Raw genomic sequence first — 16,341 nt, forward strand, 5'->3', positions numbered from 1 at the left:
TTAACTAGGCCATTGCAACCCTTGAGCCTGGTTTGATATAAACCATCCCATAATATCTGTGGGTGAACGTTTACGGTGGTTGTTCAGTCGCAGGTCTTCTCCAACTTCCAGCAGGTTTCCGTCCAGGATTGTCTTAAATTTAGATCCCCACAGCATGATGCTGCCAACACCATGTCTTACGGAGCAAGACACAAGAACTACAAAATACAAAACAGCCCAAAACAGTTTAGCAAACTAAATGTCATTTTTCGTAAAGCAAAACGTTTGAAACCCTTTTGACTTTTTTTTATTTTGTGTTTAATATTTTTTCTAAGCGTGTCCAGTTTGGATAGAAATAACTCAAAAACATGAAACATGAGCGGAGTGCCGCACGGCGGAAAGTTTGGAGATCATTGCTTTATGTTGCAAATACAACTACAAAAACAAAATTTCACGGCTTTTTGCTAAGCTAAATATCACTCATATTCATAATTAAATTTAAAAACTTTCTTCCAAGGTCTGTTATTTTTGTTACATATAAAATTTTGAGGAATCTGAAATGCTGAAGAAGTGCTAAAATGATCTGAAATATCTCAAGATGCTTTATTAAAAAATAGTTTCCAAATCTTTTTGTGGAAAACATTTTGTGCCTTAACATAAACACCGTTCTCCGTCCAGCTGACTGATCTGATGAGACTGAACCTTTCCACCGTTCATGAATCTAGAACGTTCTTCAGCTGCTCAACAGGTCGACGCAACAAATGTTCCCAATCTGCCGGATCCCTGATCCCTGCAACATGCTGCTGAATCTGCTCGCCACTTTATAAAAATGTTGCAGATTGTAAATATAAGGAACAAGATGCTCTACTGGATTAGTTCTGGCTGGTGTGTGAAAGCAGCAGGAGCGGCCATCTTGTTCCCGGTCTGCTCCGACAGCCTGTCGTTCCTCCAGGAGACGGTAAAACACACAGCAGCCAGGGAACGCTGTGGGAGGCAGCACCACCAAGGTGGTTCTGTTCTGGTTCTGCTTTCAGGCCCGAAGCCTTGGTCGAGTCGTAACGGTGAGAGAAAGTTTCAGAGAAGCAGACGCTGAACACAAACGTCTGATTGAGCGACTCGGTTTATTTTTCAGTCTCCATCCGAGATGTTCTCCTAAAGACCTTCAAATTATTCATGTTTCATATTTTATTCATCGGTAAAGCTCTGACGCAACACATGAGGAGCGACCACAACCTGACTCTGGATCCAGAGGACGTTAATGTGTCTGAGTTTCCTCCTAGATGCTCATTTGTGGTTTTCCAGATGAATCCAACACAAGTCAATCACAGAAGATCTGCTGCTGCAGGATTACTGAAATATGGGACAGAACAGGAGGAAATCCGCAGTTTGGATGTTTTTAGTTGAGTAAATTTAAGATTACTGTTGTTCATTTGTAGTCTGAAAAGTTTTTTTTTCCAAGGTCAAAAGAAACTGTATCCTGAATGTTTCATTTCAGACGCTTTTACAGACAAAACGTCCAAATGTTTTCATGTTAGAAGATAATGTGATGAACAACCGCTGGTTTTATCTCTAGTGACAGCTTGCAGATTTTGCACATTTCATGCATCTGTTCCAAATTTTAAAAAGCAAAAATGTATTCAGTAAAAATGTAGTGTTTGTCTCTTGATGTTATTTAAACACTTAAGAATACCTCTCTTTGTTTCAAAATGCTAATTAATTTTTGTTAGTTTGCAACTCCGGTAAGATTAAAGCCAATCGCCATGACAACACTGGCATGATGTAGGCCAATTATAAAGGATGCTAACGATAGTAGGTATGTTTTGAATGATGATATGCTGTTCTGGGGGCGGGGGTCCGAATAAAAATTTGGTTAGGTCCCCAAAAATGTTTGGTCCGGCCCTGATCAAAACAATCACACATTCACACTCTGCATATCAACAACATCATTTTGCAGACGTTCCACATCTGATATGAGACACTGTAGTAATGACTGTAATTATTAACTAAACTATTGAATTATTTTCCAGATATTATCCAGTGTCTCAAGGGGGACTGGCTTCAGGTCCACAAGTTTCTGAGCGTTCAGAGCGGGACCAGTGAATGTGCCTCCTGACTTCCATCAGTCAGAGACGGACCTCCAGAACCAGCTCTGATCTGAGCAGAGGAAGTTGTGCTTCCTAATTAACGTCTGCGTTGGACTGTTGGTTTGTTGCAGCTGATGGAGACGACAACGACGATTAGAGGAGCCAGGAGGGGGCAGCGAGGCTGAGAGGAGGATGGGGGTGGGAGAAGGAACGAGCAGATGGGATGGCATCAGTGGGAGCAGAACGAAGCATACCTTCATCCATCATGGCACTCCACACACACACACGCCCACCCACACGCCTACACACACACGCAAAGCAGTCAGAGTCATTGTGTAGTGGGCTTACTGAGAGAACAAAGCACAAGAAACGGTTGCAGTTTCTCATCAGCGTCAAAATAAATCCACCGCTGAGTGAAGCATCTCTGGACGGCAGCTGGAAACAGGCAGGAGGAAAACATGCAGAGAGTCGTCTAGTCAAAGGCCGGATTCCTCCAGAATCATCATGCTGTGAACATGAAAATGATTACATCAACGTGTAATTGCTTATTAAGAAAATAGTTCACTGTGCAGAACACAGATCTCCAAATGTTTTTTTAAAATTTTATTTCAAACAGTCTTGGGCCACAGATCAATTTCTTATTTGCAGTGACTGTGGCCCAGTGGGTAGAGTGGTTGCTCCTCAATCATCACTTTGCTACATTCAAATAGTTTATTATTTTCCGCAATTCTTTCATTTTTTGCTTTCTAGTTTCATTGAGTGTTACTAGTTCTGTAAATTAGTCGATAAAAGTTTAACTGGAAGGATGAATTATTGCTAATAAGCTCATGTATGGGAGAGAAGTTATTCCATACATGTTTTTATCCATGCAGTTTGAGTGCTGAACCTAATTCTTCATATATTGTTATTTAAAATTGAAGCCTTTCAAGCAGGTATAATAAGCAATACCAGAGACCGATTGACATTTGGCTACTATCTCACCTTTTTGATCTAAATGAATAATTTTGTTAATGATCATCTTTGCATTTATTAACAGTTTATAGCCAAATTAAACTCTTTGTTGCACAAACGAACTGAACCTGAAAGGAGGAAGACGTGCTGAGAACCTGACATACGGTGAACCATCTCTGGTCTTTTTAGGATGAAACTCTTTTTCCCATCCCAACCAAACCTCAACCACGGATGTGTCGGGTCAAAACTCCAACACGCCTCTTTCAGGTCATTAAGCCGCCAGCTGTGCCGTCACTGGTTGTTCACTGAAACGTCTTCTGCAGACAATGTCACTTCAAGGTCGCAGGGAACTCGGCGCCGAGACGTGGAGGAAAAATCCCAGCTGGGCATCCAGAAAATTAAACAGGTCACGCCGGGTCGCTGGGCCGGCCACGCACAGACGGAGACACTGGCAAGAACAAACCAGCAATCCTCCCACGTGTTTGCATGCAACTTTCTAACATATTTTCATCAGTATCTGACAAAGCAACGTCTTTGTTGTGCTTAACATGCTAATTTAGCCGTATGTTTAAGGTCATCGTGTATTTGGAAAAAAACGAGCACATTAGCTTTAATTTCCTGGCTGAGGTTGTAAGATGTGTGACGCGCCACGGGGAATGTATGAACAGGTCAGAGCAGAAATGGAGAAGCCACCCATTTCTGAGAAAATATCAATTGTAGCTTTTGTTTGCTAAACGTACTAGTTCAGCTCAGGAAGAAACAACTCCATGCTTTCAATAGGACTTCTGGAGGTTTTCAGATGGTGAACTTTGTTTGAGTTCAGCCTGTTTCTAGAATAAATCGGAGCCTTTCAGAGGGAAACGCACAGCTGATTAACGAACCAGGTTTAATCGGCTAATCACAAGCTTCTGTTTGGGTTTCGGCCAATAAGTTGGAAGTGTGAGGTAAACACACGGCTCATCAACATCATTCTTTGTTGAAGCTGCTTTATTTGTGTTATAGATGATAATCTGAAGCTTTTTGCAGCTAAATAACGATCTCTGTTCAAAAATACATAAAAACTCAACTTTGCATCACTTTCTTAATAAGTTTCTATTCAGTGAGGGGAAGAAAGAATTTGGATTCTGTGCGAGATGCAGGATGTGAAGATGAAGGAGCAGCAGCCCCACCTGTGACCCTGTGCGAACCGCAGCTCTGCGGTGTGATGTAGGGCCGGCTGCCCCAGTGGATTCCTGCCGGGCATGACGGGGGATGAGCTGGAAAACTGTCCGAGAACGACTAAATAAACAATGAAAACCAGCGAGAGGGGAAACCAAAGTCAGCACGGCCGCGACTCTGGGGTTTATTTTTTTTTTAACTCCGCAGGGGTTTCCCAGAAGGAAACAAAAGGTGACAGCACAAAGAGCTGAGGGGAGTCTTTCAAAGCCTTAAATAAATGTAGACGGTGTGGGTGTTTACCAGACTAGAAGCCAGCTTTGATGAACTCCAGAAACTCGTTCTCCCAACTTCTGCTTCATGATGGGAGAAAACTTCTAATTTCCATACAATCCACTCGCCGAAGTTGTAGGGAAAGGCCAGGAGCCTCAGAGAGAATTGGGTGCATAATGCAGCTATTCGCTTCTCATTTCTGCAGCCACATATTGGAGACAGCCAAACGAATGGTAATAGAGCTGATGTCTCCATTCGCCCATTCACGCTTATTTGTTATTTATTCATGAAAAAGCAAGCGGGGGTGCCCCCACCTAATGCTGTTTATATCATTCGCCCACTCCATCGGACTATTCTGATTGGAACAGCTCTCTCTTATTCCTTTAAACAACTTCATTCAGACTTGGATGTCGAGGGCAGCAGAGCAGATGCTTCTGATTGGATGAGAACAACATGACAAGGTCAAGTGAGGAACAACTCCATCCGATGTAGCCCCAAGTCTTCGTTCCTTTCTTCTGACATGAACGCAGCCCAGCTTTTCTCTTTACTCACACACCCACACACACACACACACACACACGCATACGTTTTCCTCAAGGATGAGCAGCAGTGAAATCATTTCTGCGCACAGCAGCAAATGAATCGAAGCTTTAAGTTACAGCAAAGTAATTACTTCTCAAAAGAATGAAGATGTTGGCCTTGGAACCAGAAGAGTAGCTTAAGCAAATTGATATCGCCGGAGAAGAAGCCGAACATCTCCCGATGCATTTATTTGTCTCTTATTGAAAAAAAAAAAGTGTGTAATTTAAATACTTTTCATTTGTTGTGCCACATCACGAAATTACTGGTTTATTAATTTTTTTTTTTGTTTTCTACCAAATTATTGGTGCAACTAAAGAAGCCAAAGATTTTGTTATTTCATGGTGCAATTTTACAAATATTTGCAAGGAATTTTGCAATGTTTCTTTCTGATTAAATCCCTTCCAAAGTCTAGATGTATAAAAAAAAGATGAGAAAAAAACAAGCAGAAAGATCAGACACACAAACTTTAAAGAATTTAAACAGCTCAAAATAATTTACACTTAAAATAATTTTATTTTATTTTATTTTTCTAATTATTATGAGACATTCTGAAAAATATATTTGAAAAGCTCAAGTGAAATTAGCCAAGACTACGAAAAAGGTGTTTATGTGTTGCTTATGTGTCGATCACAGACTATAACTTGACATCACGTAAAGCAGTGTGGTAGAAATAAGAAATACTGCCACCTGTAGGTGGGAGTTAGCATCACTTTAGCCCAATGTTTTTGATTATTTCTGGAGAAAACTTGCAATAAACTCACAATTATGCATCCGCACAAAAAAAAACAAAAAAAAAAACGGGGATCTATTGATTTTGCATGAATTTCTGCAATCGTGAGAAACTGGAGTTATGGACTAACGGATTACAGGAAGCATGCAAGCCACTCTTCAAAATGGGAAACATGAAAGAACATGCCATTGAAATAAGGCAGATGGATGTTAATCTATGTAAATAAGTTGACTTCAAGTGATCAGCTGTGTTGTGGGAAAAAAATTACTTTAACAAGAGTCTGGATGAGAAGAAAATAAGAAATGTATTAAAACCCTGCAAGGTGAGAAAGAAATACAGAGTCAAAGGAGTCTGTCAAGTCTGCTCTGCCTAACAATGGATTCTGGCGTCCTTTTATATGTGTTGGTCAGCAGGTCAGCAGGGTGTCACCGTCTCTGGGTGTTTCCCAACAGAGAGAAGAGAGACTTGATTGGATTATAGGTGTGAATCCTTGATTGTTATGCACCAAGGATTCTGTAGCAACACCGATGGTCTTGCCATTTGTCTATTGTTAAGCAAAGGGCGATTGTTGCTTAATGCACAAAATGCAGCCTCAGTTCTGGGTTAGGAAGTAACACCCAGATTGTCTCCTGGATCACAGACATCCCCCCTGCTGCTACATGACACTGTGGAAGTCTATAGGAGAGCAGTTTGGCCAATCTCATGATAAGATCATGCAGACACAATGATTTCATCATCGGACACAATCTAAAGCAGAAGAGGGGTGAGGGGCACATTATGAAATTTTCCATTACAGCTGCTAGCGTTAGAGCGACAACGTTAAAGTCTAAAACAAAGAGAAGTGTGAGAATGGAAGCTGGACCAGAGTCTGTCCAACACAAACACTAACATCACAGGACTTGAAGAAAAAAAAAAACCCTCACCAGTTTCATCGCAGTCGTTACATTTCCATTAGACATGTGCTCAAAAGTTTGTCGACATTCCACTAATGTAAAAAAAAAAACCCACACACAATGTTGCAATTGCAGTGTTTCAGTTAAATAGAAAAAGCAATTAAAATCACATATCAATGAGTCATCAAAAAAACACGCCATGCTCATTTCGATATGAAAAATCATCTCATCCTAAAGCAAAAACTTTTTATTGAAAAAAAGTGAGCTGTGTTGAAATTGGTGCGATTCCATAACAACGCAAATTCATTTCCGTAATTCCAATTTGCACAATTATATAGTCAATGGAAATGTAGTTACTGTCTCCATTAGACTGTTAACATCCTGCCATCTTTACTGTTTTAAAAAAAACAAACAAAGAAGAAAACATAAAGTTTACTAAACACTCTTTCTACACACACAGAGATACCCGGGATCTAGTTTCTCAAACAGGTTGAACTTTATGAACTGAAACATGAGGAAAAGACGTTTCTGACAGATTCAATGCCTTTATCTGTCAGATGTAGCCAGCAGCTATCTCAATGACCCCCTCAGCAAGTGAAGAGGACCACTTAGTTACCACGGTGACCCCCCCCAAGCCCCTTGAAAACGCAGCATGTTTATTTAACCTTTAGGAAGTCCTCATTAGCAGGCTCACTCCGGAGAGCCTATTGGGTTGTCAAGAGGGAGAGATAAATTAACAGTGGGTGCATTGATTTGACTTATACCTTGAGCCAGGATTAGGCTGGATGGTCAGTATGCACGATGTAATTAGTTTATCAGCAAGATGGAGGTTTTCTAAAGTGATTAATCAAGGGAGCTCTCCGAGTCCCAAGTAATGGCAAGAGCCTCCAGCAGACTGAAGGGGCATCTGATTAGGCCCAACAGTCTGAACCAATGAAAGCAGAACCGCTGGCTGCGCGTCCAAATATCCAATTTGACCTGCGTGGTCCAACATAATTGTCCTTCGGGATTAGAGTTTATCCAAAAAGAAGCATGTATGCTGATTTTTTGCTGCGACTTCAGATCTTGGGATTAGTTACAAGTATTTTCAAGGCTGGTGTGTTAAAACATCTAGATAAAAACTCTATAAAGTTACTGTCACATTGTTTACGTTCTCACCACGGACGCAGTGGTGGAAAATTCTGCTAACCCGCTAAAAGCTGAGCTAATTTTTAGCTTAGCGCTTTAGCTAACGTTTAAAACATTTTGTGCACTTGACTTCCCCTAAATTCTTCTTTTTCTAAGTCAAATAGATTCTAAAGTGCTAGTTTAGTTGGCTGTTTTGTAAACTTTTAATTGAAGGTTTTGGTTGTCGGCTGCTTTATGGAACATGTGAATTATAACGTCAAAATGAAATTGGTGCTTCAGGATTGCAGTCTTTCAGGAGTAGACATAATTTGGATGGTTTTAGCAGGTAAGCTTGATTATCAAACACTGTAAAGACATTTGCATGGCTGTAGGAAAGAAAATCTGGAACTGAGATTGTTGCTGATATTTGAAGGTGTGAAAATGACATTTACTGTAAATAAAATCAACATAAAAAGGTTCTTTATCACTTACAGCGCATTTTTCCATTCCAAATAAAAACGGTTTCATTTGTAAAAATTTTTTGGACAAAAAAAAGTTTGTCTTATCAGGAGCAACATCTTTTTTTGTTGTTTTTTATTTGCTTGTGTTCTGAATAGTGCGTGTTTATTGGGATCAAGAGTGTGGAATTCACCATATTCTGCTGCGTCACGACCATTTTTATTACCTTTGCCACAGACTCTCATATTATTCTACCAGTCTCACAGAATCAAGTAACAATCTGGGATTATAATTTCAATATTTTATGAGTGTCAAAAAGTGGTCAGAAAATTATTAGGTGAATTATTCTAGAAAATTATTCTTAAAAAAAAGAAAACTACGTATGTCTCAGACAATTCTGTTTTTGACCTGTAGACGAGTACTTTCATCCTAAGACCATCGAAGCTAGTAATAGCAAGGTGTGCCTAATAAAGTGACCAGTAAGTGTGAGCAGGTGGTTTCCATGTTGTCGATGTTCTGCGACAGAAACCTTAGTGAATGTATTTTAGAAAAGGCATAAAAACTGAAGGTTTCCTGAAGCCAAAATATTGGAGTTTTTCAGATTTGGTTACTGCCAATGCAGCGGGTCTGTCCCAGTGATCCCGTTTATTAGAACATCTCCAAGTTTTCAGCATAGTTAATGTCTTCCCAGCCCAGAAGTTGTTGCTGAATTCGGCATATGTGGTCCGACCCTGTCAGCTTTCTCCCATCTGAGCCGAGTGGTGGGGAAAAATACAACTTTAACACCGCTTTCTACGCTCGAAGTGCTTTGGGTGTAGAAAAGCAAAGAGAGTAATATTGTTTATAATTGATTAACCGTCATTAAACATCACAAAGAAAAAGACAGGCGTCAGCAGCTCAAGTCAAACCGCCTCGGGCTGACGCGCCCGCTTCTGCACATCCACATGCATCGGTAATTGGAGGGGATGAGTGACCCCACCGAGGTTAACAGGTTTATGCTTGGGGTTAGAAAAATCTGAGTTTTATAAAAAGGTTGAAGGAATCTTTAGAGAGCATAAATCAGCATTTGTTGGAGGTAGAAAATCCTAAAAAAAAAAAAAAAGAATAATATATATATATAAATCAGGGTTGGCCTTTCTGTTGTTCAAAGTCAATAAGAAGTTATTCAAATGCACCTTGTTGGATAGATGAAGTTGTTTTGAGAGCTTTTGCTCAGGAAGCATGAAGATAAAACAAAAGTGTGTGTGTGGGGGGGGATTTCTGCTCAACAAGTGAAAACAGTTTCTCAAAGATATTTTTGACTGAAAGGAAGGAACGGATAGCCTGAGCAGGACCAGCAGGAGAACTGCTGCTGTTGTCTGAAACCATAAAGCTTAACAGACAACAAAATACTTTCTTTTACAGATAATTAGTTTTTGTAGCACAATATTTGTCTGTGTGTCTGAGCCAAATAAAGAAAGAGAACGCTAACACATGTAGCATTAGCCTGGAGTAACTTTAAACAGCCAAAAGACACGCTGTGCTAAAGCTAAATGCTTTTGGAAACCTGCTTGAAAGCTACGTTGTTTCAGTGCTGCTAACCCTACATGAGTGTAACAGACTAGCAAGAGCAAGTCTGATTATGGACAAAAGGGAAACTTGCACAATCTGTTTTTGTTCTGCACTGGCTCCCTGTGGCTTTTTGTAAGAAAATTGCTTAGGCATAAAAGTAGAAATGCTGGTCAGACCAATAGAAATCATAATGTTTATCTGAATGCTTAACAAATGCAGTATTTCAAATTACTGTAGTATTTGCTACATATGTTCCTTTGCTACTGGCAGAACTGACTCACTACTGGAATCTTTTAAATCCTTCTACAAAGTACCGGTTTATTAAGTATCCAAGCTGCTGTTTCTTCATTCTGTAATGACTCTAAGCATTGTGCCATCACTGTTCTGTCACTTTTGGATGCCTTGCCTTCAATTTCTTTTATTTATTAATTTATTTTACTGTTTTTAGTAAAAAAAAAATGTTTGCGATTTTTCTCAATATCAGATCAAAAGGTTTATATTGCCAACATGAACTTTTCTACTCCTTAAATGAGTACGTAAAAATAAAAATGCTGATACGTTTAAGTATTTGACCTTTAAGTATTTGATCGAAGATCTTTTGTTGGCCAAACTCTTGCACATGCAGCTCATGCATGGAAAGTTGCAGACCGTACATCAGGAGCTCAGACAGTGAGGAAAGCAGAGCTCTGATAAAGCAGAACAAAGAACGAAGACGGATGCTGCTGGGAGCTCTCACTTTTGTTCAATAATGAAACCTCATTACCAAAGTGAAAGTTGTCCAGGCAGACCCTAATGAAGCCCCACACGGCTGAAGCTGACCCCCCTAACGCCGAGCCGAGGGAGGAGGAAGTAACGGAGGCATAGAGGGCTGAAAAAGAGCGAGTACAGGAGAGACACTAAATCTATAAGTAGGAGGAGAAGTGTCAGAGCTAAACAAATACAGGAAAATGAAGGCAACAGATGAAAGGGCGAAGTGGCAACACAAGGCAAAGAAAAAGGGGTGAAAAGGAAGTATGAGAATCAATTCCAGGATAAATGAAGCAGGAACTCCCAGAGAGGAACTGTGTCCTCAGAAAAAAAAAAAGACGGAACCCACACAGACAAACACACAGACTCTCCTGCTAAATGACAAACAGCTACTGAAGGTTACCGCCTGTCCTCCATGGACAACTCCAGCTTTTTTTCCTGACTCTTCCAAGCACGTTTCATAGGTCAATCACTCGGTGCTAATTGGCTAGCAGAGCCACTGGGCCACATGGTCCCACTGTCCATCCCAGAGCGCTGTCATCCTGCTGCTGCCTACGCACAGCTAGCTTCCTCCGTGGTGGCGGTGGGAGGGGGGAGGTGTGTGGCAGCTGCCGGAGGAAGCGGGAGCCACCGCCTCCCCGGGGACACGTCAGGAGATGGAGCGCAACCGCGCTTCAGTCAAGGCCGCCAAAAATACCCGGCACTGTCACTTTAAGCAGCGCGAGGAGGTCGCTGCCGATGGCACGGAAGACAGGGTCAGGGAAATGATGAGGATTTCAGGAATACAGGGAGGAATCCCTGGGGTTTCAGCTCTGCTGGTAAAAATGAATTCATCTGAAAATGTGTGGTGCTGTTTCAACAGCTGGTTTCTAGCCGATTTTAAACATCTCCCCTTCTGGAAAGCACAAAAACCTCAAATAATTTTTATACTGTGAAATAATTTGGTTCGCAGTAAAAGTTTTGTTTATTTTGTGTGGAGTCAACATTTTGGCAAAACATTTATTTTTTTCCTTTTCAAAGAGCATCTAATGCATTCCAGATGTTGCCCATCTACAGGTACTCAAACATTTTTAAATTAGGTTTTTATGTTGAAACTGAAATTATCTCGGCAGTGTTCTACGTAGTCCCAAAGAAACCAAAGATGAATGCACTTGTCCCATAAGAAAGGCTGAAATTGTCTATCGCAGGTAAGACATCAACTTAATATAAATAAACAGCATTATGCTCCTGAAATTAGAAAAAGTGAAATTCCAGTAGTTTGTCTTATGATTCTTAAATGTAGCTTAAAATTAAAAAATATATATATACTTTTTTGGTAAAAGAGAAGGAAACATTTTACTCTATGGGATGTCACCTGTGGTTCAGTACAATTGAACTAAAACAATATAACAAGTGATTTTAGTGTCATTCTTTTGTGGAAATTTGACCCATTTATTCCACAAAAACCTGACAAACAGATAAAACCTGCATTTGTATTATATCTATATTCAAAAAACAGTTTGTTCTTTATTATTTTAGCCACAGTTACTAAAAGTGTTTGCAGAACAACCAAGATCCACAAGATGCAGATGCAGACGACTAGCAGTTACTCTACAAATCCCCCAAAAATCTAAAAGTTACACAACTTCAAACTCATCTGCTTGCAGTAGTGAAACTGATGAACCATAAAATGGTTTTTAATCTCTTTTCCTGTAAATAAGTTTCATGTTGAAAATGTGTGTTTTTGTAACCATAAAACTCTGATGAAGTGTCCCCCATGAGCGCCGCTGTCCGCTGGCCCAGTCTGAGGTCCAGATCACCGACCGTCAGGGTCAGCTCTGACTCAGAGAGCGCCACGGACGACTGAAACATGTCAAAGTGAAACGAGTAAGAGTCGATAGTCATGTTTCAAAAAAAGCAAATGTCACAAAACGCCATGAAAACTGGGCCACTTGTTTTGTCTAATCCTCAATGAGAAAAGCTCTTCAGCTCAAAGCTCCTTCTGCCTCCATTATCAATTTATAGCGCTGCCTTTTCCTAAAATAGCCGCCAAAGCAAAGCTTCACTCCTGCAGGGAGAGCCGAGGAGCTCGACAGCGACGATTCGCTCATTTTAAGAGAAACTAAAGGTCTCTAACGTGTGTTGCAGTTTCACTTTAATACCGAGAGAGAAAAAAAACCTTAATTTAAAAGCTCATTCATGAATCTTGGAGTGACAGATCAACAGGTCAAATCAGAGCAGACAAACAGCAGCTAGCATGTTTAAAACAAACTCGCCAAACGTGGCTGGATTCACCAGATCGCCCACAGCCTCATTTAAAGCTCCTACTGTAGACCCTCAGATCATAGTTAACATGAGAGCGCGACAGTTTGAGGATGCGCACCCAGGATGCCTTGGGGCTGACGCCGCGGCACCCAGCCGGCCCAGCCACTGTTTGTTTTCAGCCAAAAGAGTCCTACGCTAATAATAATCCACAAAACAACTTCAGTCATCTGCCATTTCCTTGATGAATTTTGAGACCGTGCCACCATTAAATTTGATAAAATGCTACATTAACTCGTGGCCACATCTGTGCTTTAATCAGACTGTGAAGATGGATGAGGCCTTGTCGGCACGGCGGCGGCCCACGTAGCTGCAGAGGCGCGGCTGCTTTTACCTGCAGTCAGCACTCCTCCAGGGCCTGATTGCTTAGGAATAATGGCCACTTTGGCAACTGTCAATTTTCCTCTAAGGGGAAATTGTTGATGCTGCGTGATTGGCTGAAGCTGTCATTTCCTGGCCACCTATTTCAATCAGCGGCACCTTGTTTACTTCATTACGAAGACGGGCCGACAGCTCGATGCCGCTCTAACTCGATAAGCCAAAGTTTTACTTTGGAATCCTGATTTCTGCTCCACGCACTGCGAGAACTCAGACGGGGCGAAGTTCGCTCACGCGCTCCGTCTTCATTAGGAGAGAAGTGACGATGATCTCACATTATATTAGGTGGTATTTAAAAGATGAGCCTCGCAGTGCGAACTTTGACGTTTCTTTCGTAAGATCAGCCTCTGAAAATAAAGTCTGGAGTTATTTGGGGAGGGAATCAACTTTTCATGAGCCCAGCGGCTAAAAATGTGTGTATGGAAGCAAAAGGTCAGAGCTAATGTTAACATTTGGGTGCTGAAGGATGTCGGGCATTATGAGATTAGCTCCTTCACTCTCCACGTCCCATCAGGGACATTTTCAGACTGAGTGCCAAAAATTAACAGCAAGAGCAGAAAGAGAAAGGAGCCTGGAAGTCACAAACATTTCAGCTTCTCTCCCTCTCTAAAGGTAGCAACATTAGACAAAAGTATATATTATCCATAAAGTTGGTCAGCAGGAACTTCTTCAGAAATGCAAATATTGAACATCCTCAGTTTTACTTGAGGAGGGCGGGGTGGTCAGCCTGAAATTAGATTAATGCAGAGAACAGATGCAGGTTTAAGAAGCTTGAAACAAACAGAAAGGCTACAGTAGAAAATGTTTAATCAGGAAGAACGCTTTGGTCGTGCTAATAAGAGCCACATCTGTTCCCAGTCATCCTGTTTATCTCCTCTGCCTCAAGGTAGCTAATGGTGGAAACCCAAGGTCAAGATTTGAAGAAAAACATTCAGTAGCACCAAACATTTAGCTCAAAGTTGATACTTCTACAAACTGAGGTATTAGTTGAGGTGGCGCTGCCTGCATATAGGGGAGGTTTTATGGCCAAAACCACCAGTTTCAGCCTTACTGTGCAGGAGGAGACTCCACTGGTTCAGTTTATCAGTTTATCAGCAGCAGGACAGGCTGCAGGGACGTCGTTTGCTGTACAAAAACCTGCACAAGGATTTTAATCCGCCGCAGCTTTTGGGCACAGATCTTAGCAGGTGATGTCACACACAGTTTTTCCTCATCATCATCTCCTTGGCAGTAGAACTGTTGAGCTGGAACCTGGAAAACTTTCCGCTTCCTCAGTGACCCATGCAAGCACAATGGGTCACTGAGGGTCACTGTTGTGCTTGGGTCACAACAGCAGGGCAAATCTAAAATATGCCAAAGAAAATCCAGGTTGGGAAGTTAGGTTACATAGACACAATGATCGTTTTACTCTAAGGCTACAGCTGCAACATAATGTTTGTTTAATAAATCTGTTGCATTAAAATCAGATGTCTGACGTCTTTCAGACGAGGATTTCTTTGGTAGAAATAGAAACTGAATGAAAGTGAAAAGTGTAACCTGAGACTGCCAGGTTCCACGGAGACGTGCAGATAAGAATCTTTTCTGCCGACCCATCAGGGAGGAGAAGTGAGGAGTTTAAGTGAGCCATATGAAATATCAATATCAGTTTTCTCAACAAAAAAAAAAAAAGATAAAACAGACGGTCAACTACCTTTTATTCTGGCTGGGACTCAGACTTTCTTCCCCTTTTGGTTTTCTTGTAAACATATTTCCAGCTGTTGCCATTCGCTTGCTGGCAACTTTCTCCAAAACCTCCAGATTAGAGAAACTGTTTCTCCTGGACTGAGGTCGGCGCCGAGATCAGGGGGATTGCAGACGGGATAATCTGATAATCAGCTGTGCCACGGTAACCCTTTTCATAAATAAAGATGAGTAAACAAGCACATATGCTAACACATATGCTAACTAAGAGGAGCAATCGCTAATTTCCCCCGTCAGCTTGTTTGCTTCACTGGACTGTCAGGTTGCAGCTGGAAATCTGAACTCAAGGCCAGAGCCTTCAGTTCGCATTAACAGCTGCAGATAAAAAGATACGAGCAACAAGACAACATTAGAATACATTAAAGCCGAGTCCTCAAGTCTGAGCAGAGGGATTTAGTTTGCATAATTCAATACAGAGCACAGAGCTGTGAAAAAGTATTTCCTCCCTCCGTCAGATTCAGTCAAAAAGGAGGATTTCATTTAGTCAGGGATCAACAGTTGACTGGTCATGAGCCTTTAACGTGAAGGACAGGGACCCACTCCGCTTTGCAGAACTGTTGCATTTGAGACAATGCTAAAGATTTCACCAGCTTTAAAAGCCTTGTTACTGTCTTGACCTACTTCGTGTTGTCAGATGAGTTCAGTAACCAGGTCTGACCCCCGGATCAATTTATTTCCCTTCAATGAAATCATTATCTGAGAGCTGCAGATTTCTAGTAACTACTTTAGGGCTTTGTTTACAGTGCTGTACATCTGCAGCATGTCCAGGTGCCACAAGCATCCAAACAAAGTACATCAGTTCTGTCACAAGCGTTACGGGTCCCGAGGCGTTTCCTGTCCAGCTGCTCGTTCTGGAGGAAACAGACAGAACTAGTGGTTCTGAAAGGTGCGGCTGCAATCGGACGCTGCTGCTAAGGATCATTAAGAAATGAATTTGTTTAAAACGACTGATGTGCAATCATCAGCAGGCGAACGCTGTGATGTCATCAGGATGACCTTCCAGGTGGTCGGAAGCTGCCAGGAGTTTCTGCCAAGGTTTGAACTCTTCATTCAGTAAGCAGTCGATAGAAACTAAATGCTCTTTTTGAATCTTTAACAGGAAAACAAGTTGAGAACTCGTGGAGCTGTGACAGGAGGAGCCGGCAGTGTTGGTTTCTCCTTCCTGCTCCTCTGTTCACTGCTGTTTGTTTTCATCGAGACTCTGAAACCGGGGAACTTGTTTAGTGATCCAACATGTGTGTAAATGTTGTTGTAGCCTGCCAGCAGTCAAACAGCATCCTCGTCCTTTCACTGGCGCATCTGTTGGGGAAGCGCGTTCAGCGGCGCCGTCCTCTTTTTGTTTTTGTTTTCCTTTGCGACTGAATGCACAAGATAACTGATATTAAAGGCAGGAGAAAACGGTTTCATCTGG

The 16,341-nt window shown here is 41.4% G+C and overlaps 1 protein-coding gene and 1 long non-coding RNA gene across 5 annotated transcripts in view; both read right to left on the bottom strand.

Moving 5' to 3' along the window:
* The window catches only part of cadm1a (cell adhesion molecule 1a), a 396,597-nt gene that overhangs the window by 219,516 nt on the left and 160,740 nt on the right, over positions 1-16,341 (bottom strand). The gene's annotated exons all lie outside the window — the stretch shown is intronic.
* Positions 7,828-11,082, bottom strand: LOC114153236 (uncharacterized). Its single transcript, XR_003597294.1, has 3 exons — positions 11,072-11,082; positions 8,407-8,412; positions 7,828-7,875 (listed from the first exon to the last, which is right to left on the bottom strand). It is a non-coding gene; the product is annotated as an uncharacterized LOC114153236 (long non-coding RNA).

The sequence above is a fragment of the Xiphophorus couchianus genome, chromosome 11, assembly GCF_001444195.1.
Source record: "Xiphophorus couchianus chromosome 11, X_couchianus-1.0, whole genome shotgun sequence".
In the NCBI taxonomy this organism is placed as follows: Eukaryota; Metazoa; Chordata; class Actinopteri; order Cyprinodontiformes; family Poeciliidae; genus Xiphophorus; species Xiphophorus couchianus.